This window comes from Ambystoma mexicanum, chromosome 2p, assembly GCF_040938575.1.
Source record: "Ambystoma mexicanum isolate Mex_15411 chromosome 2p, UKY_AmexF1_1, whole genome shotgun sequence".
NCBI classification, from domain to species: domain Eukaryota; kingdom Metazoa; phylum Chordata; class Amphibia; order Caudata; family Ambystomatidae; genus Ambystoma; species Ambystoma mexicanum.
Window position 1 is genome coordinate 570613006 of NC_090923.1, and position 19016 is coordinate 570632021.

General features: G+C 44.8%; 1 long non-coding RNA gene and 1 other non-coding gene across 2 annotated transcripts in view; both read right to left on the reverse strand.

Annotated features, from left to right (window-relative positions):
* The window catches only part of LOC138566566 (uncharacterized), a 57341-nt gene that overhangs the window by 26268 nt on the left and 12057 nt on the right, over positions 1-19016 (reverse strand). The window lies entirely within an intron of this gene.
* LOC138568433 (5.8S ribosomal RNA) lies at positions 18379-18532 on the reverse strand. Its single transcript, XR_011302770.1, has one exon. It is a non-coding gene; the product is annotated as a 5.8S ribosomal RNA (ribosomal RNA).

The following is a 19016-nucleotide window of genomic DNA, read 5'->3' on the forward strand; positions in this document are numbered from 1 at the left end:
GTCCTGTGTGTGAACCGGCTCGAACCATGCCTTGTAGCTCATCCATCTCCACAAACCTGCCCCTGCCTCTGCGGCCCCGCTGTTGGAAAATTACTGCTAAAGTAACCTGTGGCTTCCTAAGGTAATCTCTTGATGTACCAGAAGTGTGACCCTGCTGTGCAGCCCACCCCACAGTGCCCCCAATAAACCCAGACCTCTGTCTCAGTATATTGTGCCCTAAAACCAACACATGTCATTATAACTCCCCACTTGCCTTGATGTGCTAAGAACCACCCAGTCGCCCAGGTTATCACTGAGGACAAGCCTGCTAGCTTAGTTAGTGTCCCCCCTATCTCACCGTGACCTAACCCTCACCCTGCCCGGACACAGGCAGATGGACCTCATGACGCTCACCCTCCCCCCAACTGAGCAGCCAACCCGGAGGAAGCAGCACCTAAAGATACATATGTTACTTGCCTCCCGTCCAATTATGTGCTATTGTAACCCCTTATGTAATGATGTCACTGATGATGCTTTTTCCCCCTTCATAAGTTCATGTAATTGTAATGTTTGCCAGAGTGCTCTCGAGGCAGCAGAGTTCTCTGGATGCCAACTTTATATAAACCTTATCTAAATCTTGCAACCTATCCTCCTAGTCTCATTCCCTACTGGGGTGTATTATATTTTATGAATATGCATGTGTAAGTCGGAGAGTGAGCCTTTACATTTGGTGACCCCGCGACATGATCGAGACAGATGTGCCGAGGCCCTGTGCCGTGCGGCGAGATCCGGGACGCCCCCAGCAAAACCATTGCCTCTGCGGTTGACCAGTGTGCGCACAAAACGAAAGGTTCCAAGGGTCCCGTCATCTTTGCAAATACCCAACTAACTGCTCGCCGAGGTGGGTCACGGCTTGGTTGGGGTGCGGCCCCGATTGTGGATAGACCGTGAATGGAGGCTCTCGGACAACCCGGCTGAACACGTGAGTACTGGTTGCGAGATTCTCAGGGGAGAGGGAAAAATTGAGAAATAAGGGTGTAAAAGACAAGGGTGATGAAAATAGTGTGAAGGTGAAAACTGGAAGCTGGGTTTAGGGCCTATGTGAGTGAAACTGTGAGGCTTTTTCTTACCTATTCTTTATATGGCCATTCGGTTTTTGTGGAAAAAGAGATAAAGAGGAATACGGGATCCTAGCTCTGAAGGGGGCTAGAAGGCGGCGCCGCACAGCATTTTCTCGACCAGTGCAGGAAACAAGTGGAAATAAAGAGAAAAAAGTAGGAGACTCATATATTTAGTAGGCTTGGAGTAGTAATTTAGAATATTCTTTTTCTGTATGAGCAGAATTCTTTTAAGAGGTAGCCTAAGGGGACTCAGAGATGGGGAGTGAATGATGAGATAAGAAGGAGGGGTAAATAACTAGAACAAATTAAAGGGGTGATCTAAAACAAAAAATAGTACATGTTACATGTTCAATGTTACTGAAGTACGTTGTGTTGGTTTGTCGATACGTGCATGTGTGTATGTATTCTCTGAAATAAGCTTTCATGAAAATTGCTAGTTATAATTTGTGATTTCTGTAAAAAAGGTTATTGGTATTTATGATGACGACACTGAAAAAAGGTGTCAGAGAGGGTGTGTATTTGATAAATTGCATTGTGTAAATACACTCATAAAAAGAGCGAATACCTATAAGAATACAAAATAAGGTGTCATGGGGGAATACACCGTTCGCGCATATTTGACAACACCTCCCTTTGTATAGTCAAAAAATACTGAAATATCAAGAACAATGGCTAACTGAAATAAAAGGAGAAGGGTCATCCACAATATGGCCAGAGGGAGGGTCCTTTGAGAAAAGAGTGTTAGATCTTGTAGCAACCTATTTGCTGGCCAAATACAGGGGAAGCAATTGCAAAATAGGCGGGAAGTATTAGATTTATGGAGAATATTCGAGGAGGCAGCCCCCAGCAGTGAGGTAAGTAAAAAAAACATCACAAGAAAAAACGATAGCCCTGGAGGGGGGAGAGGGAGCCACAGGGGATGAATGTACAGTAAAAACAGGAGAGAATGACCTCACTAAACTTGACCCGTTACTGACAAGGCCTGCTGAGGGATACAGTGAGCCCGGTATGTGCTGGCACCGAGCTCCCCGGCAGCAGCAGGTGCCACAGCCCCACCACCGTATGAATGAAACGGGAAGACTATATGGACCAACTAGTGCCCCTCCAGTGAATTTAGCGCAGTTAACTGGAGATTTAGATAGGCATCTCCATCACACCCAAATGGAAATAACACGACAAAGAGCATTGTGTGATAAGGGCCAGATGTTGCCAGGGGGAGAGGAAGTACCACCACTGGTAGCAATTGATTTGACACTTCCGCCAAGTGTAGCAGGGGGATCTACACCATCCCTGCCGCCAACGGCACCTATACCGAAAGGGCAAGAACAAGAGTGACAATCAAGAGAGCTCCTCTTCCATTTAAACGGCAAAACTGTAAGAATAATACGACCGGGGACACCAGACAACCAAGGAGGAGAGGGACAGGGAGACAGAAGAAGAAATAGATGAAGTATGGAGCGATCTAGATGAATACGAAGATGGGGCAGCAGCGGCGAGGTCTCTGCTACCATTTCGATTTGACCAAGAGGAGTGAACCCTCCCAAGGTGGCAAGGGAGGTTGAGGCAAAGAGTAGGAAACATGTTGGTAAGTAAAATAAAGAAGGGAACGGTAAGTAAAAAAGGAGGTAAGGCTCCTGATACATAAGGGAGCAGGGAGACCACACTACATACCATGGACACAGATAGACAAAAATAATCTGTTGAAACTCCTCCCTCCACTTTCGGGTGGGGCGGGGAAGTGGATACACGCATTCGAGAAGAACACAGCAGAGGTACCATTAGCCTTAGGGGATGTAAAACGTTTATTGGTGTCCGCCGTCGGTGACCAAGTAGATGGAGTGTGGGTGGAGGCTGGCTTCCCGGGGGTAACAATGAACTGTGACCGCCATGATGGGTCATCATTCAATAACTTAAGCTCACACGTGTGGGATGCATTACGGAGAACTTTTCCAGATACTCCAGATTTACATTTAGTGATGCAATGCACTATGAGAGAGGAGGAAGAGGCTACGCAATTCATCCTCTGGGTGCAAGACCTGTGGAGATCTGAAACGGGCACGGCGTGGGACCAATCCACCACCTTGTTTTACTTTATAATTAAAAAGGTGCTCCCGAAAGAGGTACAGAAGGCCTTGGATAAAATAGCTGTGATAGAAGCCAAAGGCTGTCCGGAGATTCAGAGCATAATTGTACACCATTGTAGGAGGATCAAAGAAAGAGAAAAAGAGATAGTACAGAGAAGGTTGGCAGACGAAGCAAAATTGGTTCAAAATAAATGAGTGAAGGTTGCGGCAATGAATTCCACAAGAGGGCGAGGTGGGTACTGAGGGCAGAGAAGAGGATTTCGGGGAATGGGAAATAGAGGATTTGAAGGGCAAGGAATGAGGGGAGGACCACAAGGGTCCTGTTGGAATTGCGGGAGGTGGGGACATTTTTCTAGAGAATGCAGAATGTGACCAATGGGATATTACCAAGGGCAGCCTCCCATGGGAAACGAACAGTAGTATGGCCACCCACATCCAGGCAGTCCCTATGGGTCACCAATGGGTGGCGGTGGGCAGAACGAACAATGCTACCATGAACAACAGCCAAGGGTACAGCAAATGCCACGCAGACAACAACCCCAACAGCAAGGGATGCAACAACAGGTAGCAGGCCAGAATACAATGCGAAACGCAAACACTAACATTTTTGCAACAAGCGCAAACAGCACGCCGGCGCCTTTCGGCGGCGTAGCTGTAGATGGGGACAATGTCTTTTTTGTCCCCTGGAACAGAAAAATACGCAGATTAGGACAGCCCACAGAAAGCACTTGCGTGTCCAGTCCTATCAACTACCCTATGTGCAGAAGAGGAACCACTGGTGGGGGCGGAGATAGGCAACAAACAGTTCATCTTTATGGTGGACTCGGGAGCTGAAAAATCGTGCCTCGTGGAAGGCCGGTTCCCGCTCTCTGGAAAATATTTGGAAAAGCAGGGGTTCTCTGGGGCTATTTTAAAAGTTCCTTACACAAAAGACTTAACTGTGGGAGGGAAGACGGTGCGAGCCCCACTAATGTACCATGAAGACTTGCCAATCAATTTATTGGGGAGGAACCTCATGAGCAAATTGAATATGACCATCTCCTTTACAGAACAGGGGATAGTGTGCTCTACCCCAGGGATATGTCCAGTAAGTCAGTACCATGACGAATGAGAGTGCAGTGCGAGGGCTACCCGTTGATATTGATATGTTCATTTATGGGATACGGGTACTTGCCAGAGTTGTGCCTGATATAACACGGAAGGAATGGAGAGTGGCATCCAATTTTGTGTTCCGCCCCATTGTCCACTCAGATATTGTGCCAGGGACAATTATGTCCATTGATTTGGAATCAGTGCAAGTTTCAAGCAAATGCATTGCAGTGATAGGACTGGACAGGCATGGATGTGAGTGGAGAACAGTGCTGTGCATAGACCCAAACATAGCGTTGCGTGATTTGACTGATGAGGAATTGTTCACTGACAATGATACTGATGGGGAAATTATAATGGAAAGAAGTGTACCCTGTGACATAATGATCCAACACCGAGAAATACACAACCCTTTCAAGGCTAGTGTTAATTTGCCACCCACTATATTTGAGGAAGATATGGAAAAGGTGCTGCCAGAATTATGGACTACCGGCCCCCATGACGTAGGGCTATTACAAGAGGTCACAACCATAAAAATAAAATTGAAACCAGGTGCAATACCGCCTAGAGTAAAACAGTAGCCATTATCACGAGAAGCAGAGGAGGGAATAAAAGAAACAATAAATGCATTATTAGAACAAGGAATAGTAGTGGCGTCAATTTCTCCATGTAATACAGCAATTTATCCGATCAAAAAAGTGAGGGGCGGGGCTTGGAGGATTATACAGGACCTACGCCCACTTAATGACATCATACAGAAAGAATTCCCTCTAGTGCCAAATCCCACATCCATTTTATGTAGCATACCTAAAGATGCTACTTGTTTCACTGTAGTGGATCTGAAGAACGCACCAGTCTTAACGAACCTGGATTATGACCGGGAGTTCTACTTGTTTTCACATTGCAATGGCATATTAATTACCGCAGTTCTAACACAAAAGACATCCTTAGGCCACAAGAAATTGGCCTACTACAGCAGCACACTAGACTAAGTAATGCAGGGCCACTTCACATGCAAACAAGCTCTCACAGCAGCGGCCTTCGCTATAGAAAAAAGCGCCACCATTGTGATGGGTTGTTCTGTGACACTGTACGAGCAGCACTCACTGTTTGCCATTTTAAAAAGATCCAAATCCGCCCACACCAAACAAAGGGCAACAGCATACGAAATCATAATATCGAGTCCAAACGTTCATGTGGCGAGATTTAAGACAGTGAACCCAGCCACATTAATTACTGAGCCATGCACGGTAGAAGATGTGCAGGCACATGATTGCGCCACATACGAAGGAGAAGAAGATGAGATTCCAAAAGCAAGTGAAAATGCACTAGAGGAGGAGAAAATATACTTTGTGGATGGTTCAGCATCAATAGACAGTGAGACAGGTGAAAAACATGTTGGGCGGCAGTGATAAGAATGGAAGAAGAAGGGTATGAAATCGTACAGAAATGCCTCCCCTCACATTATTCAGTGCAGGCAGCAGAACTAATAGGGCTAATTGAAGCACGACATACAGCCAAAGGATGTGCAGTGACAATATATTCAGACTCTGCGTACGTGACAACAATAGTGCATTCAGGGTTGTCACAATGGCGACAAAGAGGGTCCAGGAGGACAGTTGGATCACCAGTACAGCATGCAACACTATTGAATGACTTGATTGAAGCGCTAGCAGAACCATCAGTGGTAGCATTGGTGAAGGGCCAAGCACATACTAATAACATGGACGCAATCTCGCTCGGGAACGTGGCAGCGGACGCTGCTGCGAAAGAAGCAGCATACTTCAATGTTCCACAACTGTTAGATGCATTGTACAAACAACCAGTGCAGAAGTACAGGAGGAAGGATACAACTGTACACCCATTCTACAAGTTATAGAATTGCAAAAGCACGCACCATTAGAAGAACCGGAATTGTGGGGAAAAGAGAGGATGTAAACAGTCTCCAACAGATTTAATATGGCGGCAAGAACTGACAGCGAAGGTGGTGATGCCAGTAGAATTGTTATTGATAGCATTCCAACAGCTCCACTTCCCAACGCATGTAACAAAGCAACACATTGCAGCAGAAATTCAGGAAAATTGGTTTGTACCAAATTTGCAGGAACACTTATCGAAGTTAACAATTTAATGCACTACATGTCAAACATATAATACAGGAATTAATCTTCGAACACTACGAGGAACACTACCACGTCCTGTGGGGCCTTTTAGAGAGCTCCACATAGACTCTGCGGACATGGGAGAAAGATGCAATGGGGCAAGATATCTGATTGCGATAGTATGTACCTTCTCAAGGTTGGTGGAAGCTGGGCCATGTCCACATCCAGAGGCAAAGTGCGCGGCAAAGTTTTTGGTGCAGAGGTTTTCTCCAGGTGGGGTATATGTGATATGATCAGATCAGACAATGCACCCATTTTGTGAATGACCTCTTCAAGGAGGTGACCACCTTGTTAGGTGTAAAACACAACTTATGTTCGATTTATCACCTGCAGGCTAAAGGATTGGTAGAAAAAATAAACGGCCTACTTAAAAGTAAATTGTCCAAGTTATGTAACACACTTTAAAAAAAAAATGGGTGTATTCCTTGCCCCTAGCATTGTTCCAACTCAGAAGACAACCAAGTAAGGACCATCATTTGAGCCCGCACGAAATAGGGACGGGACGGCGCATACACACACCACTGTCACCAGTAAGACGAGCATCAGACACTCACAGAGCTGCCACAGTGCTGGGGGATGAATTTAAGGAATATATTACCCAGCTGACACGTGCGGTACGAAGTATAGCAAGACAAATAGCACCTGCATTCACATGCAATAATGATACAGATACAACAACACCAGCCCAAGACAGTCCCAGAGGACAATTAATGCCAGGAGAAAATGTGTATGTAAGTAGCTTCGTGCAGAGATGGAACTCCCCACGATTCCATGGCGCATACAAGGTCATTTATTGCACAACCACTGCAGTGAAGGTTAAGGGGTTGAAATATTGGGTGCATCTCTCAGATGTGAGAAGAGCACACGATAGTACAACTCTACAAAGTGAGCAACAACAGAGTGAAGAAGTTGCCAGTGGTTAAAATAGAGATGTGTAATGTGGCACAAAAAAGTAAAGAATTTTGAGAAATATGAAGAAGAGAAAATTGTGTGACTAAGAAACGTGTAAAGACTTGTGTTAAAAGTTTACAGTACATCTCTCACTCTCTCTCGGTCTCTCTCTCTCCATTCTTCTGCCACTACTACTTTCTCATGTCATTAACTAAAGTTCATATTTTCCAAAGAACATTTATGAAGTTTAATAGAAATGAAAGAGTTAGAGGTAGAAAAAGTGATTAGTAGAGAAATTAGGTATTAATGTTTGAAATGAAAATATGCACAGAAATAGCAAATGTTTTTGCAATGTACTTAACACTTTTATATCGCCCCTTCAGGTGGAAATATGACAGAAAGGAGGGCCATGACTAACAACGATTCAAATGTAGATAGTGTTAGAGTAGATGATAGAATAAATAAATGGTACAATTATGAATGCATACTAGCATTTGCCACAATAGTATTTTCTGTTCTGTTATTTTTTTCTGCCTTGTACTGGATATTTACTTTCATAATTGGGGATATGAAAGGGGGGGGAGTGGGGTAAACCTGATACGGGAAGGCTCAAGCCTCATATGGGCTGGAGTCACAACAATTTGGAAACACAATGGATCTGTAAATGATAATCTCACTACGTTGCATAAAAACCGAACAGTCAAAACCCCAATTTTTTCACTTGCTGCTATAGGTTTCGACAAAGATAATGAGACTAATGAATACGATGGTGATTATTCCTGGTTCGGTGAGCCTGACCTGACACATACAAATGTACATGCAACCACAGAACCTACCTCACAAGGCGCTGTAATGCACTTTAACCCTGATACTCCAATTACCCAAGACCCTCCAATATCACAATCTTGGCAAGCTGGTAGTGACCTAAGCGATTACCGTGGGCAGATGTCTTTCCCAAAAAGTACAGGAGAGTGAAAATTATAAATAATAGTGAAGGGCGAGGAGGAGGCGGAAAAGGGGGGCGGGAGGTAAAAACTATGACGCATACCATGGCCTGGGATTAGATGAGATTGAAGACCCCCGCCACCCACCACCCAGATCAATCAAACAAATGGTACTCAGACATGAGTGCAACAGCCAAACAAGCAACGAATGAGAGCTGTTATGTCTGCTCTCTTATACCACATGCCTCAGGCACACTTAAAATACTTATACCCCAAGAAGTGCCCTTGTCGGATGCCCAATGTTTAATTCATCTCGTATTGTGTAGGATTCGGAGCACCTTCCAGTCGCACACAGATACAATAGAAATGCTGCAGAATGAAAAAACCTGCACGACTAAGCCGCAAGGACTGATTTGCATCAAAGAACCATTTTTTGTTATCAGTGGGACACGGTTCACAGAAAACAAACGGCATGATGAGACGATCACGTGCAAAGCAGAGGCGTTGCGAGCACTTACTGAGGAGAACTTTCAATGGGTGAAGGAAACATTCACTCCGGTCTGGTCCCAACACATTGCAAAGCTCACATGGGTCACACAGCTCCCGAGAAACCCATCAAAACACAGAAAGAAAATGAACACGAACTTTGCTTCCATGGCAAGGGAAAGGTGCAAATGGGCTCTAACAGAAAATCATTCCGGACATGAAAAAGGGCACAGCAGCACTCATGGACATGTATTGGGTATGTGGCAAACAAGCATACTTGCATCTCCGCCATCCTGGAGGGGTACATGTGCCCTGGCCACACTGCACTCAGCGCTAATGGTGATTCCAGAAAGTCATCTCCAGGGGTGAAAAATGTGGCTGACAAAAGCACCCCAGCCAGCAACAACAGAGCCTTCCACATATGACATCCTTTTTTAAAACAAACTAGAAGAGAGAGTATCCTGCGAAAAGAGGTCCAACTATATCTCCAGCAAGTCATCAGAACTGGCTGAGATTCCAGACAAATATAAACTGTTCAATTCTGCTGATGGTGCCAGTACTTCAAGCGCGAACAAACGTCAAATTGCTGCAAATCGTGCAGTGGGAGCTGATCCAACTGGCCAACGACACTGAAGAAGCATTCAATGTCATAAAAGTGGAACTTCACGCCCTGCACTTAATGACAATACAGAACTGGCACGTCCTGGACCTCCTGAAAGCAATGGATGGCGGTGTTTGCCGAAAAAAAAAAATCACATTTGTACCTTCTGAAGACGCAGACAATGGTACGCTCTCCCACGTCATCTCGGATGTGCACAGTTTGGGGGAGAGAATACGGAAAAAAGGAGGAATAGAGCCGAGCAACTGGTTCGACAACATTTTTTATTGGATACCATTGTGGTTCAGCGTCATGATGAAAATTTTTGTTCCAGTCATCGTTTTTCTTTTGCTATTTTTCTGTGTGTGCCAGATGGGCATACAATATTGTGCAAAATCTATGCCTGGTTCAACAATGATGATGGTAACAATGGGCAAATCGACAATGGTAACAACCATGATAGATGCTCAAATACAGACTGGGGAGTCAAACCCACCAAATTATCATCTGACAGCTGTATATCACCAGCATGGGGACAGGGTAGATAATTTATACCATACAACCATCAAAGAGCCACGTGAATTACAATGGTACAGGTAGGTTTGGGTGGACCTGGATGGGGGAATATATATGAGCTGCACACCTGATGAATAGGCCAGGAGAGGTCAAAGCTTATGACGTGTTTGCAAGGCTTGGATGCCAATTAAAGGGACAACCGCATGGCACAAAGCAGTGCAAGAAGCAGAGTACCATCGAAATGAAAATAACCGTAAGGATTAGATTGTTACTTTAGATGTAACTAAAGGGTGGAATGTGTGCGAGTGAGGGGTCGTTTGGGCCCCCCCCTTGCACATTCTGCACGTTATGGAACACTTGCTTGTGCAATAGCGGGGGACGCCTCCATTGTCCTTATGCTAACATTAACATAAGTGGGGCTATTGCGGGAGACACTTGGCTTCCATTTTGTGTGTGCGCTCGGCTCCATCTTTGGACTAGGCCTCACTTCCATAGTACGAGAAGGCTTCTCTCCCCTCTGCAGCGTCATATACAGCGTGCTCATGGGCCCCACCTTTTTCTTACCCTGTCTGAAAGCTTCACAGATCCCTTGCTCACGGATGTGCTGGGGATAATTGAAACAAATAATACACTGTATCATCTCACCCTTCCTCTGTGATCACTGTCCTGTGTGTGAACCGGCTCGAACATGCCTTGTAGCTCATCCACCTCCACAAACCTGCCCCGGCCCCTGTGGCCCCGCTGTTGGAAAGTTACTGCTAAAGTAACCCTGTGCCCTCCTAAGGTATTCTCCTGATGTACCAGAAGTGTGACCCTGCTGTGCAGCCCACCCCACAGTGCCCCCAATAAACCCAGACCTCTGTCTCAGTATAGTGTGCCCTAAAACCAACACATGTCATTATATCTCCCCACTTGCCTTGATGTGCTAAGAACCACCCAGTCGCCCAGGTTATCACAGAGGACAAGCCCTCTACGCCTTGTAACCTGTAAAAGTCTCAATGAAAGATTGTATAATCTCATGTATGCATTTATAGGTTTTCTAGATTTATTCAAAGGTATATTAATGATCATTGTTTATTGTATGTCTAGTGGTAGTTTTTTCATGCTAGCTTAGTTAGTGTCCGCCCTATCTCACCATGACCTAACCCTCACCCCACCCGGACACAGGCAGATGGACCTTGTGACGCTCACCCTCCCGCCAACTGAGCAGCCAACCTGGAGGAAGCAGCACAGACACATATGTTACTTGCCTCCCGTCCAATCCTGTGCTATTGTAACCCCTTATGTAATGATGCCACTGATGATGCTTTTTCCCTTCCTAAGTTCATGTAATTGTAATGTTTGCCAGAGCGCTCTCGAGGCAGCAGAGTTCTCTGGATGCCAACTTTATATAAACTTTAACTAAATCTTGCAACCTGTCCTCCTAATCTCATTCCCCACTGGGGTGCATTATATTTTATGAATATGCATGTGTAAGTCGGGGAGTTAACCTTTACAAGAGTCAGGGAGGGAAAATGTCACTGAGGGGAGTGGGATGAACATAAAAAGAGAAGGGGGGCACACAATAAGTTCCTGTGTGGACGGAGAAGACTTTTTCATTTTTTAAACCTTTTTCGGTTTTCACTAAAACTGGCACACTGCTATACTATTAGGGAATAGGCTGTCGAGCCATGACTGGCATGACCAGTGCACAGTCAACCTCCTTGCGTTGGAAGTGGCAGCAGACACCAGGTCTCAAGCGCTGGCTCACTTGAAGAGTCATATGGGCCACCAGCAGCAGCATGGAAGGACACCACCATTGCCTAGTGTGAGAGCGGTCCTGTGACAGCATTCCGTGCATGCTTTTCCGGTCTCCTTGGCAATAGCGACACCGGAAGCCACTCACAGACTTCCATAAAGCTCAGCTACATAAGCAGCACAGCCTCCTTTGCTTATTGCATCTCAATGCTTCTGTTAGGTAGTCTGCTCCGTGCTTTCTCCCTGACCTTGCATTCCCTCATACCTTTTGTCCCTCCTATGACCTTGTCTTCTGCCCGTCTGCCTCCTTGTTTTTTCTGCTTCTGGCTGCCTGGAACCATCACCTGTCATTAGCAATTGTGTATCCTTCTTTGTTACCTGCCCTCTGCCTTTTCCCACCTTTCCTGTGCTGCTACCCCACCTGTTGCCTGCTGGGCCCCAAACCCTGTAAGTTAAGCCTTCTTTGTCCTGCTGGTCTCAGGGGAACCGCCTTGGCTCACTTTGAGTCATCTAGCAACATCTTGCTGTTAATCATCTTCGGTGTTTCTTCACTGTTTCTGCAGCACGTTAATACAGCGATTCCGTACTCTGTGGTGGAGGGAGTCCACCCCCCCTCAGGCCTGGTGTTGCCTTCCCAGATCAGTTGGGGGCGGTTTTCCAAACCATATCACACATCAGGGGGAAGGAAATGTAACAGGCATTATGGACGCCCGAGATATGCCAGGCAGGCAGTGCCAGCGAAACGATTTGCTTGGCATAATCTAACTTGATTCCCAGGAAATTTCTACAGGATTAGGAAGTGGAAGAAACATTATTTTAGAACTGCAGAGATCACATATACTAGGTAGGGGGCAATGGTCATTGGAAGAATTGGTGCAACATGCACAGTGGCCAAGGTGAAGGCCATGGCTAGTGGACCTTGCAGAACATATAGCATAACAAACGCCTGCTATTCCCTGAAAAAAAACGTTAGTTAAAAGATAATTAAGGTGTGAGGATTTATCGCAACAAAACCATTAAAATTTAGTGGGTGTGGGAAGTGATGACCATCTTTACCTATTACCCATTATAATAGCTTCTCTAAGTATGCAGGTGTGTTATTCTCCTTGGCATGCATAACATTTAAAAATACTAAGGGGATGATTTACAAATCAGGCCTTACGTCTCTTCTCATGCTCTGCAACGTTTTTAGAGAAACTTGCCATAATTCACAATGAATGGTGCTCTGCCTTAGGGATCCCTAATGTAGAATGCTAATACTTGCCTTTGATTGTTTTAGGCTACTCTTCAACATTATCAGATAGAACTTCCAATCCATTCAAAAGCATTGGAATATATGGTTGGTTGTATAATGTAATAATCGGGATTAGCGAGAAACCCTGTGAGAGTGAGGCCCATAAAAAACACAGCTAAACAAACTATTTTTTTAAAAAATAATTATTTATCTAGCCAATGCTTTATGGGGGATTTCAACCTAAATATTTGTATTCATTAACCATCCCCAATAGAAAGTCACCCAGAGTCCACTTACCTTTTCTGAATAGTATAGCCTTACTTTTCCTTATATTAATAGTTATATGATTCGTTTTAGCAAAGTCTACGAGAGCATTTAGCAAGGTTTGTAGTCCCATTTCCGTGTGATTATATAAAACATAATCACCTGCATTTGAGGTCCATGCGAGATGTGTAGTCCCAATTTTAGGTGGAACTGGTTTTTACTTTTGTAAAATAATGGTAAGAAACCGCCATATACATATTAATTTAGAAAGGCGCTAAAATCCAGCCGGGTTCAACACCTTTCTTTGTTGGCTTTTATCAGCCAAAGTAACGTATTCATCCATTCTTACCCTCAAAGTCGTATTCTTCTGTGAGTTGACAATACATCTAAACAAGACTGTATCGGCACCAGCGTTCGCCATTTTTATCTGCAAGCATTCACAACACACTGAATCGGACATGGAGGAAAAATCAATAAAGGCCACATACTTATTTATTTATTTATAGCAATGTGGTTTCAAACAAACCTTTTGCAAAAGTCAAATAGGTCCGACAATTACAATAAAATGCAGGTTGAATATAAAATCACTATTACAAACAAAACAACAAATACATTAGGACAGCTTTAAAACCTGATTTGTAGAGGTTAAAACAGCAATACTTAATACAATTTCCTATGCATTTAAAATGTGAAGCGAGAATTGATCTGTTAATAAAATGTCACTGCAATGAGCAGATCTGCTAAGCAGTTGAGCTTGCAGCGGAGTTAAAACCACACATTCAATTATTAAATGTCGTAAAGTCTCTGGCACTCATTACGAGCATGGCGGTCTGGGAAGTACGGTACCGGTAAGCATGACTGTACCGTACTTCCCGGACCGCCATACTACAGGCTCTGCTCGCGGGAACCGTTTCACCCACCAGGTTTTTCATGGCGGGTCTAACGGTACACGCGAGCAGAGCACGTCGGATGCACCGGCACAACTCTGAATGTGCCGGTGCATCCGACATTCCCATCCCCATTCAGCCCTATGAGGCAGAATGGGGATGAAGAGGCCCTTGATTCCGGCACCCAAAAATGGGCAATTACTGGCTCTGCCTAACTCGGCATGACCCGGTTCTTACCCATTCACGGGTGCCGGAAAAAATGCAACTCCAGCGGCAGCCGCTTCCGCCAGAGTTGTAATGAGGGCCTCTATGTCTGATTAACAATACTGACAAAGTCTTACTACTGCAATACTCCAGTTCTAGAGCCTACAACTTCCTTTGATAAAAATAATTTGGGACTAAACCTCAAAACGTTAGATCTAATATTGTAAGGAGGATGTTGCAATAAATAGCATACAACGACATTAAAAGAACCTATATCAAGTTTTAAATGATCAAATCATTGGTAATTCAAGATGCAAGACCGATTGCTAATCCAGTCCTGTTCATGCACATTCCATTTTACTTCGTGAGGATATGCTATAAACTTGTCTATAGTGGAGTCCTGTTGGCTAGGCAGGCATTTAATACCTTGCAATTCCTGGGTTCCAGTTGAGTCTGAATTTGCGAAAAAGGGACCCTGCAGGAGGCAACAGCAATTTACTATATAGTTTCAGCAATTTCCAATCAATGCAAGCTTTAATAGACACCAATCCCAGCTTGTTCCAGATTACACAAATTGAAACCCCGTGCTGCAATGACAGTGTCTTTATCCATATAGTACCCTCAATTGTATTCGATTCAATAACACATTTGAATGTTTCCGCGTCGTAAATTAGTAGCGGCATTATTTTTTTGCTGGTAAAATCACAGAAGGGGAGAGCTAGAGAAACAACCAAAATGGTTATCCAGTAGCCACATTTGAGGGGCGACCTCCTTGGCATATGGGTGGAGCGGCTGAATGCCTCCCGATTGTTCGACATCCTGGAAAGTCACACCTAAGTAGTTGTATTGGGACTCATTACAGGTTTGGTGGTATCCTGCCGGTAAATCCGTCAGGATACCACCAACAGATAACAAGTGCCTGCAACAGTGGTTAATCCCAATCCATAATAATTACATGGGGGGATTGCTGGTATTACAAGCTATTTTCTGCAGGTGGGGTGGCGGAATTATGTCAAGTTTTTGGCTGGAGGTAATTCCAACGTCCCCACCGGCAAACTTGTAGTATGCCGGTAAACGGAATTACAGGCACATTAATTCTGTACCTGCATACTTGTAATGAGGCCCATTGCTTTACAATCTTAATTTTAGACTGATCAATGAAATAATTAAACATGTGTCCCTTTCTAACTCGTTGCACTTTTGGTTTCATGATTCATATTTTGGTTTTCTGTAGGTTAGCAGTTAAATCAATAGCTTTTAAATAACTGTTAACTGCATCTAAGCCACGCTGAAGACCCAAATGAGTTAGATCAGAATAATCAGGTTGTCAGCACTACCAGCGCATTGTGGCTTGGAGAGAGGATTCATGTTGACTTCAGCCAGTGAGGAACCAATATCATGACTATCTAAATTAAACAAAAAAGGCTCCAAGACGCATTCCTGGCGAAGGACACGATGTGTCCAGATACACCTAGGAAAACATGCCTTGATGGTCCATCCTGATCTTAGTCGGTGAAGGTTACAAACAGTGGCCATCATGAGTGTAGTATAATGGCTAGGACTAGTGTGTGCCACTTAGACACTAGTCCATTCTTTGTGTTTCCCACGGCTCGGGAGGTCTGACAAGCAGCGCCCTCTAGTGGAGCTTGCCAATAATGCATCTATAACCTCCAGCATACAAACGCCGAGAAAGTGTTGTAAGAAGGAAGTCTCTTTATCTCATTTTCAAAGAACTCACCCTGACTAGCAGACAACCAGCAGCCCTTGATGCTCAATTAAAGGGTTGACAACCATCATTGTTGGAACTCCCGAGCCGTGGGAAACACACTCATGATGCCACTGTTTTTCTACTTTAGTCAGCAGTTGGTAACCTTCACCGATGTTGTAGGAGCCACGTATTGCTAATCGTGCAGTACTGGATTAATCCACTCTACGTCCGCTGAGCCGGACAGCAGGATCAGGATTTGCATCTTCGACTATGCAGTGTTGCATTTTCACGCGGTACATGCCGCATAGAACAGACTGTGGTCTTTAAGGTAAGACTTGAGTCTGAAAGTGGCGTTGTGCAGCCCGAAACGGAATATTGAATTTGAAAAGTTTGGATAGAAGCTCTGTGTTTTGTACACCTTTCGAGTGAGGCAATATACATTTTTTCCTCCCTTTTTCTCAACAGTAGACAAGCAGTGTTCTGCCGACGGGAGCATTTTGTTGCCATATGTGAAGCGAATTACACACACCGCTAGTACGGTTACCTGAAAACTACTAAGGTAAGCAGTGACAGTTGAAATCCTCATCTTGTTCTCACCTGTAGTGCCTAGCGGCCGAGTTTTGGATTCAGCCTATATTAAATAAATGTATACTTGCGTGGTTGAACTCATAATACCCCTTCGGGGGAAGTATTTTGTCGGTAATGCTACATCTCTGTAGAAATTCTTTTAGAAACATGTTGGGCAAATGTATGTGCAGAGCGAAACGGACAGATGGGTTGTTTCACATTAGTGGTCTAACCTAATTAATATGTATTCATACAGATTACTGCACCTTACCGGGGCAGAAGTTTCTTTGGAAAGCCTGAACTTGTATCCAGTCTCCTGTAGACCACGACCACTCCCACTCGAAGTAAAGACTTTTTTCTTTATACCAAGCGTAATACAGATTTAGGCTGTATAGTGTGTGGCGATCAATAGGCTTACACCTTGCCTTTATGTTTTTCAACAGCACGTTCCATGGCAAAAGTGCACTTGGAGCATTTTTAGGCAAATTTATAAAGTTGAGGTAACTGAGAAAGATATCATTCTGAAGAAAGCTCAAGATGAAAACTAATGAACTGAAACATGTCGAGGCATAACATTAGTACATTTATATTACTACTTATGTATTGAGTTCTTGATTGACCATACTCTATCATTACTTCCTAGATTTGAAGTGACTTCTGAGGAAGACAGAAACCGACTACATTAATTTATCGGGAATGAATTGTAGTAATTTGATTCTTAATTTTTTGTTTGGTGTCACTTGCATTTTATTTTTATGATATTTTGAATGTGTCAAATATTTTTATTGTGTGTTTTATGAATTATGAATAAAATGTATATGTTTTGGAATTCACTCTGCCTTGCTTCACTTTATATATTGTCTCTTTAATCCCCTAATTTGGAAGGTAGAGATACCACTACTCTTTTGAGTGGGTTGTTCAGGGGATTCCCCCATTTTGTGTTTTTTAAATATCAAACATACCTGCCCCAATTGTCCAAGTCTACAGTTGCTTCAAGAGAATAACGGAAACATTTTTGCTACTGGCATCCAATAAAGAAATTGGATGATAGACTGTATCCCCACAGTCTATCCCCTTAAAATTATTATGGCACTGTACCAAGGTGGGATCGACTCGGTTCGAATCATATTCTGAATCAGGCCCTGGAGCACTGGTAACCATAAAATAGGGTTTGTTTTAAACTTTGCATTCGATGATCCGTTTGAGCAAGGGGCCTTTGATGGTTTAGATTTTTTTATAATTTCCATAATCTTCTCAAACTCGATATTGAGATATCATATATCCAGTCTATTAAAAAAAAGGGGATAATATCTTGTTCCTGGTTGCCATAATACAGCTTTAAAAAGTGGTTAAACCAGACGTATTCCACAACTGGTTGTGCTTGTTTCGCCCCTATACCCAGGTCGGATGACCGATTCGCACGTCAGGATCGCTGCGGACCTCCACCAGAGTTTCCTCTGACTTCGCCCTGTCCAGGCCTAGTTTGCTATCTTTCGGGTCCTATCGCACACACTCACGCTCCACCTCCCAGACAGAGCGGGCAAGACGGGCCGGAGGTGCGCCCGCCGCAACGGGATCCCACTTCACCTTCATTGCGCCACAGGGTTTCGTACAGCCCTCCGACTCGCGCATGTGTTAGACTACTTGGTCCGTGTTTCAAGACGTGTCGGGTGGGTAACCAACATCACTGCAAACCCCTGGTGCCCTTTGTGGGCTTCCCTGCCCTGCGGGGCAACGTGGTCTGGGCACACTGAGGACAGTCCACCACAGTCGACAGTCGCATCGATAGCGATTCTGTGACCTGGTGCTGATCCGGGTCTGACTTTAGGGGGGATGAAGAGAACGGGGTCCCTGCAACAGCTCCAGCCACGCTCCAAGGAGGGAACCCCAGGGCGATTGACTTCAAGCCACCCTCATACAGGTGTAGCCCCGGGAGGAACCCTGGGCCGCAAGGTGCGTTCAAAGTGTCTATGATAAATGTGCCCTGCAATTCACACTAATTCTCGAAGCTATCTGCGTTCTTCATCGGCGCGCAAGACAAGTGATCCACCGCCAAGATCACAGGCAACATTTGTTTTGTTCCAGACGTCGGCCTGAACCAACCGGTGCAGGAGAGGCTGGTGGGAGGCAGTGCTGCCCGTCCCGCCCGCAGCGCGACAGCCCTGCGCCCAGTCTAGCTTCCCCACTTGGGCGTCAGCAGAGACCATCGTGGTTTTTCCAGGTGCTCAGCCCGGGAAGCCTGCCCGCCTACTGCAGCAGCACAGCCCTTAGTCTGGGACGCAACCGAGGTTGGGCCCGCGGCTGCTCCATTGTTAATGGTCCTTCATACCCCCACTCACAAGCAGATACCCCAGTCCTACATGTCCCCATTCACACTGAAATGCCCCATTTCTCCTTCCAAACACACATTCCAGATTCAAATGCCACCTCCCTCCAGAACCACATGGTATGGTATTGTTTATTTTTAAAGCGCCTATACACAAAGCAAGTGTTTCAAAGCGCTCAAGGAGGGAGGGAATAAGGGGGAAAAAAACAACAGTCATTC